Genomic DNA, 13,354 nt, shown 5'->3' with positions numbered 1-13,354 from the left:
TACATGTCCACAAATGCTCATAGCAGCATTATTCAGAATAGCCAAAAAGTGGAAACAATCCAAGTGTCCATCAACAGATGAAAGGATGAAAGAGATAGCATATCCACAAAATGGGTTATTCAACAATAAAAAGAAATGAAGTATCGATACATGTTACAACATGAATGAACCTTGAAAACATTATGCTAAGTTAAGAAAGCCAGGCAGGGAGGCCACATATTGTGTGATTCCTTTTGTATGAAATGTCCGTAAGAGGCAAATCTGTGGAGACGGAAAGTACGCTAGTGGTTTTCAGGGGCTGGGAGGAGGTGGGATGGGGAGTGACTGCTGATGGGTATGTGGTTTCTTTTTGGGGTGATGAAATGTTCTGGAATTAGATACTGATGATGGTTGCACAGCTTTGTGAATGTACTAAAAACTACTGTGTAGTTTAAAAGGGTGAATTTTATGTTATGTAAATTATCAGTGAGAGAGTTACTTAAAAAAAAAAGAAACACAGAAAAGAGAGTTTACATAATGAACTGAGCACCAGTGAATAGTGAAATAACTCCAAGAAATCTAATACATGCAAAATTGGTGGGGGGGGGAAGAAAAAATATTTGAATAAATAATGACTGAGAAAACTCTTTGAATGAAAACTATAAAGCCACATATCTAAGAACCTTAAAAAAATCCCAAGGACCAGAAATACGAGGTAAACAACCAAGACATATTATAATAAAATTATTCAAAAGTAGTGATACTGAGAATATCTTAAAAGTAGACAGTGAAATAAAACATGTATGTATAGTACACAGAAAATTAGAAAGAATATTATTTAGTGTAAACCATGTAAGTGAGATGACAATGGAGCAACTTTAAATACTGAAAGAGAAGCAAAAACTTAATTCTAGAATTCTATGCCCAGTGAAAGTGCCCTTCAAAACTAAATGTGATATAAACAATTTCAAAAGATGAAAGAACTCATCACCAGCACACCTTCAGTAAAAGAAATGTTAAAGGAAGTTATGATTTTGTTAAATGATCATTTATTAAGTCGAGTCCCAAGGTGTTGGATGGTTCCACAGAAGGCCACAAGGGAATTGAAATAGAGAAGTTTGTTACTCACAAGTGCTGGAAAATGTACATGGCATGCCTTAATAAGGGACCATGGGGAGGTCAAGGCAGGGTACAGGCAGAAGGAAAGTGGGGGACCAAGGGCACATACCTTTATTTTGGGTCTGTGGTGGAGAGCTTTGGGGTTCTTGGGCTAAGGCTGGATTGGCCAATTCAAAAGTGGGGTTTTGATAAGCTTTGTGGGGGTCTTATCTACAGGGCACTCAAGGAGAAGGCTCTGGGAGGGGGAGAGACTGTTTATCACAAGGGTGGTTTATGGGATTTATATCAGGAAATTGTATTTACTTATGACTCTGTGCACTGTTATCTAGAACATGCATTCAAGAAAGGGGCTAGTGTCAGTTCAAGGCCTTCACAGGCCTCCTGGCCACACAAAGTGGATGCTGAGGCAGCAATATTATGGAGTAGTTTGACTAAACTCTCAACAGAATTCCTCCAGACTGGAGGAAATGATGGCAGATGAAAATATGAATCTACACAAAGGAATAAAGAACACTAGGAATAGCAACTATAGAAGTAAATAGATTAAAAAGTGTTTACTTAAATCTCAAAGAGATAAATGACTATCTAAACAAAAACAACAAGGTAATAAGGAAATTGTAAAAGATATAAAAGGAAAATGTATGATAAGAATAGCACCAAACTGGTAGGAGAGAAAGAGTCCAGTACTATGTGTGAAATAGTCTGATACCACTTGAAGGCTGATTGTGGTAAGTTAAAGAGTAATTTATCACAATCCTAAATCAACCACTAAAACAAGAAAGCAAAGAGCAATAACTAGTAAGCCAACTGAAGAGATAAAATTGAATCAGAAGAATATATTCAATTAATCCCAAGGAAGGCAGAAATAGAAAAAAAAAAGGAATAAAGAAGAGATGGGGGAAAAAAATTAGCTAGCAAGATGATTGTCTTAAAGCTAACCATGTCAGTAATCACATTAAATGTAATTGTATAAATAAAATTGTCAGATTGGATAAAATAAGACTAAACAGTATGCGGTCTATAAGAAGTACACCTTAAATAGAAGGACACAGGTTAAAAGTAAATAGATGGGAAAGATATATCATGCTAACATGAATCAAAAGAAAACTGGAATGGCTGTATTAATATCAGATGAAGTAGATTTCAGAGCAATGAATGATACCAGGGATAAAGAGGGTCATTTCTTAGTGATTCAGGAGTCACTTCATCAAGAAGATGTAACAATTCTAAATGCTTATGCAACTAAAATCAGTGCTTCAAAATACATGAGGCAAAAACTGATAGAATTGCCAGAAGAAAGGCACAATCATATGATTATAGTCAGAGTTCAATATACTTTCCTCAATAATTGATAGATTAAATAGAAAATAAATATGGATATAGGAGTTTTAAATAATATCACCAACCACCTTGACAAAACGGACATTTATACAACACTACACTCAACAGCAGTAGCAAACACGCTTTTTTCAAATGTACGGGAACATTTATCAGGAGAGACCATACTCTGGGTCATAAAACAAGTCCCAATAGGTTTAAGAGGATTAAAATTATACAAAATGTGTTCTCTGACTACAAAGGAATTACATTAGAAATCAATAATAGAAAGACCTTCAGAAAATCTCCAAATATTTGGAAACTAAGTGAAGCACTTCTAAATAATTCATTAGTCAAAAAAGAAATCAAGAAGGAACTCGGAAGTTATTTTGAACATAAGTGACAAATCATCAAAATTCATGGAACAGCACTAGTGCCATTCAGAGGAGGAAATTTATAGCAGTTAATATCTGTATTAGAAAAGAAGGGAATATGAAAACTTTCAGCCCATAAATTCTACAACTTCCTTGGAAGACACAAACTGCCAAATCTCAAAATAATTATAATGAGTAAAAGAAGTCCGACAAAAAGTACATACTGCACATCCAATAATATAAATGTTTGGAAATGCAAACTAATGACTCGTGACAGATCAGTGGTTGCCTGGGGACGGTGGGGAGTGTAGGGGCTCAAAGTGGCAGAAGGACACTTTTGGGGAGGGTGTCTATGTTCATTATCTTGATTGTGGTGATGGCTTCACATGTTACACATACATCAAAATGTAATTAAATTGTATGCTTTAAATATGTGGAGTTTACTGTATGACATTATACCTCAATAAAGGCCTTAAAAATACACAACAGTATCTCTAAGTTAATAATAATTTTGAGGCAGCTTTATTTGTTTTCTAAGTAAACTTTACCCCTGCCTGTATGTTTGTTGTTTCTTTTTTTCCTTGATGTTCATCAAGACTTTGCCTCTGTATATTTTCAGATAATTCAATTTTATTTTTATCTGGGAAATAGTGAGTTTGTAGAGTTTTTTTAGCTTATAAAAGCTTTCTTTTTGCATTTTCCAGCGCGTGTGTGTGTGTGTGTATTTAGGAACATATTCGCTTTGTGTCACTGCTTTAGTCTCTTTAGGAACAGCATTTGGCCCTATCATCATCATATGTTTCCTTCATCTTTTCTGTAGTAATGCTATTTTTCTGCACTTTTCTTTGAATCCTGGGGGGGTTTCTTGTGACTTTCCTTTACAACAAAAATTTTATATTCTATATTGTCAGTATTGCTGCTTAATATTCGATCACATTTTTCATTTCAAAGGATTTCTTCTTTATCTCATCCAGCTCTTTATTTAAATTCATGCTTGCCTCTCAACAGCTTTTTCCCTTATGATGTATTTTCTGATCCCATCTTTAATAGTTAGCACTTACCTTATCTTCTGGGTGCCACATGCTGTGCTAAATGCCGACCTGTATCAGCTCATTTAGTTCTCAAAACTGTCTTAGATATTGATATTGTCTCCAGTAGAAGGGAAACCAGGGCTAAGAGACTGTTCAGTTATCTATTGCTGCATAACAAATTGCCCCCAAGCATCCCTGTTTAAAGAATGGAGCCCATTCATTTTGCTCACCTATCTGCAGTTTAGGTTGGGTTCAGTGGGGCTGGGTACCTGGTGTTCTACCTGGTGTCAGTTGGGATGATTTGAAGGCCAGGGGCTGGAATTATTTGAACATTTGTTCTCACCCAGGGCCAGGAGTCGGTGCTAGCTGAGACCTGAGTTGAAAGATCTACAGGTAGCCGCTGCATGTGGCCTGGGCTTTCTCACAGAGTCAGTGTTCCTTGAGAGAGCCAGCCAAGATAAGCCAGATCACCTTTATGACCTTGCCTTGTAAGTCACACAGCACCATTTCTACCACATTGTATTCACTGAAGGTGACCATAAAGGCATGTCCAGTATCAAGGAGGAGGGGTGTGATAAAGTTTAACTATTGAGTAGGTAGGGCAAGTTTCTGAAAGAGCATGGGAAGCCAGACATGTTGCTATTGCCATTTTTGGAAATTTTAACCTTCCACAGAAAAGTTAAGTATTTTTTTCCAAGGTCACGTGATCATAATGGAGGAAGATTACTTCATAGAAATCTTATTTCATAGAAATAATACTAAATTTCCTGGAGTAAAATTTGATGCTATTTCAAATGTTTTGTTTTTTTTTTTAAAGATTTACTTCCTTATTTTAGGGGGAGAGAGACAGAGAGAGAGAAAACATGTGTGGGTGGGGGGAGGGGCAGGGGAAAGAAACTCAAGCAGACCCCTGCTGAGTGGGGAGCCTGATGCAGGGTTTGATCCCACGACCTTGAGACCATGCCCCGAGCTGAAATCAAGAGTTGGTCGCTCAACTGACTGAGCCACCCAGCCGCCCTGATGCTATCTCAAATGTTCTTAAAAATTTATAAGTATGACCTTCCATGACTCTTGTGTTATGGTCATGTCCCTTTATATTTAAGCATTTTGTATTATAGTCTTTTATGTTACTTTATACATTCATATTGATTTGCTTTTCTTTTCTGAGTACTCTTCTAATATTTTATTCAAACTTTTTTTCCTTAAGAAATGGCATGACTTTATTCTTGCTAGAATTCTTGACTTTTAGCTTGGATGTTATTAAAATGCTTACTTAAAATTTAAGTGAAGGACTAAATTTTTTATCTTAAGCTGCAGGATCTAATGTTACTCATTTAGTGATCTGGTTACCTTAGGGGTAAGGACTTGAGACTTAGTAAAATCTCAACTGTTCCAATTCCTAATAAGAAGGCAACTTCATGGTAATAAAAGTGAATGGTTTCACATGGTTTATTGATTTCACTCCTAAATGGTACAGTGTTTTGTTTTGCAACAGTGTTATGTCTTGTGATAGGTTTTATAATCCTCATTTGGCATTTGGGGAAACCAAGACGTATTTCTTTGTCTAGGGGACCATAGAAGTTATACTTACTGGCTCTCTATATGGTGACTTTTCATTCCTCTACAGCTATTTAGCAATACCTTGTCAATAGGTTAAAAGAAACTGGAATAGTAACTCATCCAAAATATGTTTAGTTCATAGTCAATTTCAGCTTAAAGCGAGGGAAGCTCCAAGGATGCAATGGTGGGGATTTATTTTTTCACATGTTTTCATCAGGGTGAACATGTTATTGGCATCCTGGTGGCATGAGGCATAATTGGACTTCTAGACTCTAAAGCCTTTCTAAATTCTTTTAATTTCCCCAGGCCTTAATTGGAATATATATTTGGATATGTTGGAATATATATGTGAATATATAATATGAATATATATTTTATATATTTATTTTGTTTGGAAATTGGTGGATTTGATGCTGCCATATTGAAGTTTGGTGCCTGAATTTGTCTATTTACAGATATGCCATTATGCCATAGAACTATTGTCATCATTTCCATACAGTCTCTTTACAAAATATAATGCATAAATGTTTAGATGTTAGGGTTGCTAAAACAAACATACTAACAGCTCCTGGCACAATGCTTAATAGTCCTTTTTATCTGTCTTTTATTTATGCAGCCACAGATTTCAGCATTCTCAACAAGGAATTCATAATTACTTGTTGGGTAAAATAAACCTTTGACATAGGAAAGAATAAGTGTAGTTTTTATAAGAATATTGTACAGCCCTTCTTATCTCTAAGGAAAGCAATGTGAGACAGCTGAATGGAAAAGAATGCTGTTCAAATAAAATCTCAAGGGCATTGTAACTGTTCAATGGTTAGAAATTTTGCTCAGTAGCTAATATTAATATCCTATAATCTTAAAGTTCCCTTATCTGTTTTATTTCAATGTAGCAGCTGCTTGTCAGCACATATAGTATAAATAATTGGATCTTGGAAGCTGGAGAGGCCAGATTTTAGATTTCTGTACAGTGTCCTTCATCAGTGTATCCATATCCAGGACACCATGTGTTCTGATTTTCCTTTATAAAACCCAGTACCGCCAGGAGAGTGTAGAAATCCTAACACTTTGGTGAGAAGGCCTGAATAATACATTGGATTTGCAATATTCTAGCCTTCTTGTCATCATATAGTGTATAGGACCTGTGAGGACCTTTATTCCTTTTGGCAGAGCAATAGTGGGACTCAGGGGAGAGATCTCTTTCTGTGGCAGTCTTACGCTTTCCCACCACACCCTGGATCTTTTCTTGTGTTTCCATGATCTGTTCATTGATTCCCTTCTGTGCTCTAAGTTTCAATTAGCCTCTCAGGCAAGAGAAGTACTAAGCTTTTTGGAAAATGTTTTCAAATCTCACTCAGGTATCCCATAAAGATAAATCATCTAATACTCTGGGTTTGCTCCTCCACCAAATCACATCCACTTTTCCCCTTGTACTATTTTCATTTGATTTTGACTATTTCACCATTCATATTTCTAACTGGTTAATTCTATTTTTCAGAGAAGCCATGTTTTGGAACCTGTTCCGTGGGCCAGACAGCAGACCACCCTCCATTGTGAAAACAAAGGGCTTTCACACATTGAAGCTGTGTATTTTCGCAGTCCCCAGATTCGGAGGATTTTCTTTCCCTTTTTTATATTTGGTTGAAATATCACAATGGATTTATTTACTATCAATTAATTTCTATTTTCTAGCAATTCAGTTTAGTCACGAGGAGGAATTCAACATGACAATTTAAGGAATTATAAGTCTACTATTTAAAAATCAAATTGTAAAAGAATATGCTTTTTAAATTAGTTTCTATGTTTGTTCATTTGTTAACAGTGTCAGATTTTACCCTAATTTTTTAATGGAGAACATTTTGACACTTCTGCGATTTAAAATACATTTCCGAGTAAGAAAATATTGTTCATTAGTTCTTTTGTTCTTGAAAAGTTTCTAAAGAATCGTGAAAAATCTATTCCATAGATAGATTAAAGCTTTATGGATCATGAGCTCGTTTTTCAGTCAGTAACAAATAGATTATGTTCTTTCCTCAAGGTATGTGCAAGGAATTATAAAATGGCAATACATCTCTGTTGTAATTTATAAAATAATGCCTTATTTCCTTCTATAGTTATAAACATGCCTGCAGTTATTTTCTGCCATTTTAACTACGAGACGTGTCAAGTCAAATTATCATGTAAGAAAGTTTTGACTTCTCAACCCCCATCCCCCTTACCATCTGTTCTTCTCTCAGTCTTTTGGCTAGTACTGAACAGCATTGCCACCTCCCCAGCACATCACCCCAAATTCCAGAGGGCCATCTCCATTCTGTTCTTTCTCTCACACTCTTCTATCCTGTCTATAACCACCTCCTCTTAGCAGCTCCACCCAAATAGATCTGGAATTTCCCTGCTTCCGTTTACCTCTCTTGCCTATCATCCACCATTGTCTTGCCAGGATTATTGAAATAGCCCCCAACTAGACACTTTAGTCTATTTTTCTCCACAGTAGTCAGATGAACGAAAAATAAAATACATGTTATGTGTATGCCTGTGTGTATGTGTGTATGTAGTGTGTGTATGACTGTGTATACATATATATGATATGCATATATAATATGCAGATATTAAATATATAATGATATAACTGTACCATGTGTTTATTTTATTTATTTTTTAAGAGGGGAATATTTATTTATTTTTTTAATTTAAATTCGATTAGCCAACATATAGTACATCATTAGTTTCAGATGTAGTGTTCAGTAATCCGTCAGGTGCATATAACACCTAGTGCTCATCACATCGGGTGCCATGTGTCTATTTAGAACCCTCAAACAGATTCTGATTGCACTTAGAATCCAAATCCACAGCCGTGATCCTCATGATCTGTAAGGTCTGACCCCTGCCTACCCGCTGCCTGTTATGGACCGCGTGTTTGTGTCCCCTCAAAATTCATGTGTTGAAACCTTAATGCCCAATGCGATGGTATTAGGAGGTGGGTCCTTGGGAGGTGCTTAGTTTTAGATGAGATCATAAGGGTAGAGTCCCCATGATGGGATTGTGTTTTTATAAGAGAAATAGACTAGGGCTCACTCTTTTCCCCAATGTGAGGACACAGCAAGAAGACCCCTGCAGACTAGGAAGAGGGCTTTCATCAGGAATCAAATTGGCTGGCACCTTGATCTTGGACTTGCCAGCCTCCAGAACTGGGAGAAATAATTGTCTATTGTTTAAGCCGCCCACTATATGTATTTGTTCTAGTCACCTGAGCTTAGACCCTGCCTTGTCTTCCTCTGCCCCTCTGCAACTATATTTCTATCTCCAATCCACCAAGCTTATTACACTGGATCTTTCTTCTTCCAGTGGCTGGTGTTTTTTTTATGTCATTCTGTTCTCAAATGTCATCTTTTCAGAAAGACTTTCCCTGATCACACAATCTGAATTAGTGTCTCCAAATATTCTCTGGCCCATCATTCTCTGTCTCTCTCTCTATATATATCTCTATAATATATACATTTTTTTTTTTTTTGAGAGAGGGTGGGGGATAGAGTGTGTGTGTGGTGGAGAGAGGCAGAGGGAGAGGGAGGTAGAAAATCTTAAGCAGGTTCCATACCCAGCATGGAGCCTGACTTGGGGCTCGATCTCATGACCCTGACATCATGACCTGAGCCGAAATCAGCAGTCAGACGCTTAACCGACTGAGCCACCCAGGCGCCCAACTGTTTATATTTTTTGAGCATTGTGCTTATTTGCTGATTTCTTTGTTATTAACAGTCTTCTCCAAGAAAATATAAACACTATAGAACAGGGACCTTACCTGTGTTACTCACCACTGTATGCCTGGCTTCTAGCACAGTGTCTGGCACATAGGAAGCACCTTATAAATACCTGTTTCATGAATGTTATAAAGCAACTGGCACAACATCATAAATTAATTAACAGAAATTGCACAGGAAAGATTATGTGTACTTAGCTTCAGGAAAATCTTTGAATGCTTCTAAAGGATTCATGCTGGAATTCTTTTATCTTCCCCGAGATCTTCCTTCAGGCCCAATAATTTTGCTTTTTAAAACTGAACCTCTTCTCAAACACATTTGCTGTTTCTATGTAGCCTATCTCTGCGAAAAGAGGGCTAATCTCTTATGACCTGAGTTCAATACAATAGGCTGTCCCTCCTATAATAAGAGTAGCTGGTGTTTTTCACGTTTATTTAATCAATATAATCTCCTTTCCCTTGTTTTCAGACTTAGTACATTGGAATAATGCTGAATGTTAGCAAGCTAATTTACTTTTATTGGCTGTAAGAGCTCTGGGCTTCCAGATAACTTGGGCAAAAAGTGTGACAGAATGAATAAGAAATCTTATATAAAGCAGAGGAAGGTAATTCATTTGTAGAAAAATACTCACAGCTCTGAACCAAACAAAAGTCTTAATTCCATACTGTTTTGAACATTTATTATGTATTAGGTATGTTTATTGAGCACATTATTGAACAACTATATTATTATTATTTTAAATTTTATTTTATTATGTTAATCACCATACATTACATCATTAGTTTTTGATGTAGTGTTCCATGATTCATTGTTTGCATATAACACCCAGTGCTCCATTCAATATGTGCCCTCTTTAATACCCATCACCAGGTTAACCCATCCCCTCATCCCCCTCCCGGGACTCTAGAACTCTCAGTTTGTTTCTCAGAGTCCGTAGTCTCTCATGGTTAGTCTCCCCCTCCGATTTCCCCCCTTCATTTTTCCCTTTCTACTATCTTTTTTTTTTTTTTTAACATGTAATGTATTATTTGAACACCTATATTATACTACTTGGCACTGCATTTCACTGACCTAAGGCACCATAAATTATAAGATGCACCATTATTTTATGTACCATTTAGAAATAAAAATCCTGTGAATTTGATAATAGTATAACATCAATTGAAAGGCACATCCTGATTTAAAAGAAGTAAATAGGGACGCCTGGGTGGCTCAGTTAAGTGTCTGCCTTCAGCTCAGGTCATGATCCCGGGGTCCTGAGATCGAGCCCCACATCGGGCTCCCTGCTCAGCGGGGAGCCTGCTTCTTCCTCTGCTCTCCTCCCTGACAAATAAATAAAAAAAATAAATAAAAAGAAGTAAATATTATGGGTAAAGGTATCCTCAAAGAGTTTACAGTCAAATAGGGAAAGCAGAGATAAAATAAATAAGGTCATATACAGGAAGAACTTTTTCTTCCTGGTGGTTCACTTCTCTTTCCTGGAATCATCTCTAAATAAACTACCTACACACAAGTCCTGTCTCAGGCACTGATTTGCAGAGAACCCAAAATAAGCTAGTTGATATCAGGATTAGCTCTACAAAGTGAACCTTTAGGAAGTGATTCTAGAACAATCACTACTAGTCAAATAGGAACAAGTACCTATTGCTGGTGGTAAGTGGATGATTCCTCACGATAACCTGTGGCATGCTGAAGGATCACAGCCAAAGAGTTACCTGCTGTAGATTAGGATGGGGTACAGGTGGGAGGTGAAGTAGTTGTTCATATAAGAGTGAGCACCTGGATGGTGTGGGGTATTGGTAATTCAATGGATTATGGCACTGGCTGTGGAAGGCTTCAAGAACAAAAACAACAGGCTCAGTTCAGCCACTGTCAACTCAGAGTGAACCATCAAAGCCCAAAGTTCTTCACGGCAGCACTTAAAGAGATTCTCTTCTCATGAAGCCACAGAGAAGATTGAGTGGAAATCATGCCTATACGGAAGAGCTAATGAGAGACTGAGTGTGCAGGTGTGACAGGTTTCCTATGCAAAGATGAGGGCCCTGATAAGGACCACTTGGCATGGGAACATTTGGATGCATGAGTTCAAAAGAGGTTGAAACTCCAGATCCTTCTGAACGCTGGGCCAGCAGCAGTAGCTTCTTCCCCTTGCTACAGGGTGGAGGAAAGGAGTCTTCCCTTCTCAGGAGTCTATTCAAAGACCGGACCTGAGGACGATATCTTGAAAACAGACACTTGCCACCCATCTCAGAGCCACTCTTGCCTGGTCTCGTTCCTCTAGCCCAGTAAGTAGAGGAAGTTCTCTTTGTAGGCCAAGAGGGGAAGTGAGTTCTCTGGGAGAACACCGGTTACTCACTGAAAAAAAAAATGGCCAACATACACTGGTGAAACCGGGAGAACTCATGTGGGATTGGGTCTTAAAATTTGGATCAGGGAGAACAAAATGTAAGGCTTGACGGCAGGGTACATATTCCCGTGGCAGGCTTCTCCCATAACACAGGTTTACTGGAAAGGGCAAGACTTGGACCTGGTCGAAATATGCTGCTGGATGGCTCCTTGAAGCATGAGTACATCGGTGGCCTACAATTAAACAAGGCAGAAATGCCTGGTGGGGTCAGAAGTGTCAGGGAGTCCCGGGCTCTCTCTTAGTTCGACCAAAGCAGCTCTGCTCCAACTGCTTTATCAGTAGGACTTCCACAGAAAATTTCACTTGGTAAGAGACTTCCTACTGCTGTAAAAAAAAAAAAAATTGGAAAAGCACTAGATTACATGCCTTTTCCACTCTAACATGCCATAGGATCCTTGTCTGTTGAGCTCTGGAGTCTGACTGCCCAAGGTCCAATTCATGGCTCTACCTTTTTTGGCCTGTAAGACTGAAGGCAAGATACTTCACCTGCTTTACCTTCAAATTGATCTGTAAAATGGGGGTGATAATGTATCTACCTAATAGAGTTATTGTTTTAAATGAGAACAAAAGCATGATATTTAGCACATTACTACCACATAGTAAATGCTCAGTACTTTTGGAAATATAGGAATGTCTAAGAAATAAATTCCTTTAGCCAGATTAGATTCAGCATAGCTAGGTGATGAAGTTCCATCTATACTTATTTATTTACTTACTTATTTAAAGATCTTATTTATTTGAGAGAGAGTGAGTGAGCATGGGAGAAGGGCAGAGGGACAAGCAGACTCCCCGCTGAGTGGGGAGCCTGGTGCAGGGCTCCATCCCAGGACCATGGATCATGACCCGAGCCAAAGTCAGATGCTTAGCTGACTGAGCCACCCAGGGGCCCCTCTATCCATACATATTTAAATAAATTCAACCATGTAGTATTTTTTATATCAAAGTATTTGATATCTGCGTTCTAAGTAGAGCCTTGTAGAATAATAATGCATTTGGTTGTCTGTAGAGAACTTGTCATTTTCATAGGTCAAAAATTGTTGAAGATTGGGAGTTTGGGTTGTTTCTACATAGTATCTGGAAGGGATGAACTTTCCTAAGAGGTGCAGGCTGGTGGTGGGGTGGGGAGAGTTGGCCAATGATAACCCAATCCTACAAACAAAGCTATCCCTTGATGATTATCTCTTGCACAGCCACCATGGGCCAGCTTTCATCTTGACTTAGGAACATGGCTCCTTGGTAAAGAATAGAGACAAAGTGAGTCCTAATGACTTCGGTTTCTACTGCAGCAGAACCAGTCAGCTAAGTGCTTGGGAGCTTATCTGAAACCCAAATGAGGACAAAATGTGCATGCAGATAGGCAGTGGTGTTCCTACTCTGGTACCTACAGGTCCTGTAATCATGTGAACCCAAAGTTTAGTGCTACTTCTCTTGGGGCAGATTTAACAACGTGCAAATGAGAAGTCTCCTGGCATCTTAAGTGAGAGTTCTGTTTTCTGCTGCATTATACTTCGATTTAATGGTATTAAAATTTAGGTGATCTCTTATTTTCTCCCATTTTGCTTTTCTGCAGTTTGTGTACCAGCTAAAAATAAGTTTTCAGATAGAGATCTTAGAATGTCAGAGCTACATAATGGAGTACCCGTATATTCTTTTCATCTTGAGTTTTCCCTTACCCAGAGTTTTACCAGGTAAATATATGAAAATGAGGTTGGTGTCTAAAAGGCATGCTTTCCACTTAGCTCAGGTGGTCCCAGAAAATGTCATAGAATCTTTGTATTCATTTCCATGGCAACAGGCAAGTCTATCACC

This window comes from Leptonychotes weddellii, chromosome 3, assembly GCF_054177405.1.
Source record: "Leptonychotes weddellii isolate Sample4059 chromosome 3, ASM5417740v2, whole genome shotgun sequence".
Classification (NCBI taxonomy): Eukaryota; Metazoa; Chordata; class Mammalia; order Carnivora; family Phocidae; genus Leptonychotes; species Leptonychotes weddellii.
This window is presented reverse-complemented; position numbering follows the sequence as displayed.